Raw genomic sequence first — 3,548 nt, 5'->3', positions numbered from 1 at the left:
CGTGGAAATGGGTTTGTTCACAGGCTGTTACTTCTTTCTTGCACTTGGCCCAGATGGTACACTGGGAAGTGACCCCAACAGCAAATATTATGCTTTATTGAAAAACAAAGCCAAAACAAATCTAGCTAATCACACTAGAATCATGAAGATTATAAGTAAGATGAGGCTGCACCATTGTCTACTGTTGTTCAGCTTTGTTTAGAAAATTTTAACCAAGAAAGAAGGGAAGGAGAGAAGGAACGAACAGATGAATGAAGGAAAGAAGGAAGGAAGAGAAAGAAAAAGAGGGAGGGAATGAGGGAGGGAGAAAGGAAGAAAGAAATATGAAAGAAAGATAGGGAAGAAGGGGAAAAGGGGAGGAAAGAGGGAGGGATGAAAAAAGAAAGAACATCAATAGGGCATATATATATATATATATATATATATATATATGAAAAAAGAAGAGTCAAATTTATTATTTACAAACAGTAAAATAATGTACCTATAAAATCAAATAAAGAACTGTCAGGGTAGGTGAGAAATTAGAATGCAAATGTGTTCCTGGGATAAAAATGGACAATTCAAGGCTTTCCTATATCTGAGAAAAATAAAAGAAATAAAATAGAAAACAAAAGAATACAGAAAAGTAAATAAGACACTTGGTAATGGCTAAAGCAGATAAATGGGACAGAAAAGAAAGACCAGAAATTGGCCCAAATATTGGAAGCAACTTGGTACATGATGAAAAAGAACTTCCAAACCACTTTGGCTTTTGAATAATGTATTGGTCTAAGTAACTAAAAGTCAAGGTAGACCAGTACCTCAGAAAAATAAATTCTACATCAAAACAAAAAAGAAAAAAGTTTTTTTTAAATTTTTTTTAGGTGTATATATTTATTTTGAGAGCAAGAAAGAGAGTGCATGTGCACACAAGTGAGAGAGGGGCAGAGAGAGAGGAAGAGAATCTGAAGCAGGCTCCTTGTTATCAGTGGGTTCTAACTCACTAACTTTGCCAAAATCAAGAGTGAGACGCTTAACCTACTGAGCCACCCAAGTGTCCCAGAAGAAAAGTCTTTTAAAGAGTTAATGAAAACGTAATTACAGGGGCGCCTGGGTGGCTCAGTCGGTTAAACGTCGAACTTCAGCTCAGGTCATGATCTCACAGTTTGTGGGTTCGGTCCCATGTCAGGCTCTGTGCTGACAGCTCAGAACCTGGAGCCTGTTTTGGATTCTGTGTCTCCCTCTCTCTCTGCCCCTCCTCTGCTCTCTCTCTCTCTCTCTCTCTCAAAAATAAATAAACATTTTAAAAATAAATAAAATAAAATTACTAACTAAAAAGCCAAATGGTTTCAATAATGTTCCAGACATACTAGTAAAATATATCACCCACAAATTTATCCTAAAGAAGTATGTTAATGATTAGAGGTATACATTTCATGTTTTGAGACTCCATTTGAAAACAAACAAACAAACTTCTGCTTCCATACAAATGTGATTAATACTTAAAGTGTATCTAATTTTAAATCTTACTACTCAATCAATTGCTTCATTAGCACTTAGTTTCCCAATGACACTAAAAACTGCTCCCATGCTGGTGGTTGATACAGGAATTAAAAATTAAACTAATTAAGAAGCTGGAGTAGCAGCTCTTTTTTTTTTTTTTTTTTTTTTTTTACCTGGGGGAAGGGTATGATAATATTTCCACATAGGATGAAATCTTGTCACCTCAAGGTAGGAAAACATCATGTTCAAGTTACATACTTTCTCATGATTTTTCCCCTTGTGGAGCATATCAAGATTTGAATGACCTCATCAAATAACTAGAAAGTCATGAATATTAGCTTGATTTCAGTCTTATAGAACTTATAGAGCTTGGTGAATCTCTAAAGATATGTAAAATCTCTTGTTACACTCAAGGAACAAATTCAGTGATCACATGCACTGTGAAATATCATTTCCACAATAGAAGTGTAAGTTTATACTAAAAAATAATCAAATGATAAACTAAATGTAATCTTAACAATATTCAGTCAAATGGTCAATATGTTTACATCAGGCTATCAGGTTTCCCTTACCTTAAAATTGTGCTGTAATATGTAGAAATTTAAAATGCCAGGGCGTGCTTGGGTGGTTCAGTTGGTTAAGTGCCTGACTGATGATTTTGGCTCAGGTCATGATCTCATGGTTTATGGGATGGAGCCCTGCGTCAGGCTCTGCACTGACAGCGTGGAGTCTGTTTGGGATTCTCTGTCTCCTTCTCTCTGCCCCTCCCCCCACACACTTGCATTCTCTCTCCCCCTCCTCTCTCTCTCTCATTCTCTCTCAAAATAAATAAATAAACATTTTAAAAAGAGAAAGATTTTTTTTAAATCCAGAACTATATTATTGAAAATCACACAATTATAAAAGAGAACAAGTATGGCTGCATTGTATCAAAATTATTGGTAGGACCAGAGTGGACAGGTGGATTCACAAGCAGGTTGACTGTCCAGCTCTGTGCCCTGTGGCTCCCTCTCTCCTATCCTAGCAGCAAACTGCAGAGGAGTTCCAGTGCTGCCTGAGGGATAAGTGAACACGTCCTCAGGAAGGCCCCCAAGGAAGGCTTGTCTTTTTACTTCATTCTTGGTAGCAACTATTTACTTCCCAGAAAGAGGGTTCACATACCACACTGTCACAAACCTTGAAATCTGACTCATTCTATATTGCATCTGAGAGCAAATGCCCATTTTCTGCAAGAAAATGTCTCCCAATTTTTTTTTTAATTTCAAAATAATTGTCAGCATCAGCGCTAGAAAGCTAGTTTCTTGAATATTAATTGGAAAAAAATCCTTTAAATGTATGCTGCTCTCTTACTGGGCCCACAAAATATGCAAATATTTGATTATAAATATATTGCCTATAGAGTGCCTTTTTAAAGATTACCTTAAGCAAAATAAAATTTCCTCAGTTCGTAGTGTGAAATATGAACAATGATGAAATTCTCTAGGTTACCACTAGATGGTACTAAAAAACCTAGTAAATGTAGTCTGCTCCCCCTTGGTTTTGCTGCTGTTTCAGCCTCTTTCAATATGGCTTTTTTTTCCCAATGATTGCAATTATAATTCATATTTATTTAATAACTTCTACAAACACTGATCAAATAATATTGTGCTAGCTGAGCTACCTTGGACAAGTCCCTTATCCTTGCGCTTCATCTATGTTTCCTCATCTATGAAATAGCCAGAGGACTCTGGGTTCTCTTGCAGAACCCCACATCATGGCCTCTTGGCCCTGGATGAGTACAGCAAGCGGAAGCCTAGAGCAATCAGAGAATAAAAGAGCAACTTAGAATCCTTTCCTGGGATTTTTTTCAAACTAGAATTAGGAAAAGCCAGCTAGTGCTTCCCTGGTACAAGGAGCACCAAGCAGTGGGATACAGATGCTGGGGAAATGGGACAGGAAGCTGGTCTCAAATAGGAAAAAATGAAAAGCAGAGAAACAGAGCCAAGGGCCAAGACTGAGTCCTGGTAGTGTTTGTGTCCCCAGTTCCAGCTGTTCCTGGCGTCGGTGTCAGCCCTGCCCTCCCAGAG

This window comes from Panthera onca, chromosome B2, assembly GCF_046562875.1.
Source record: "Panthera onca isolate mPanOnc1 chromosome B2, mPanOnc1 haplotype 2, whole genome shotgun sequence".
NCBI classification, from domain to species: Eukaryota; Metazoa; Chordata; class Mammalia; order Carnivora; family Felidae; genus Panthera; species Panthera onca.
This window is presented reverse-complemented; position numbering follows the sequence as displayed.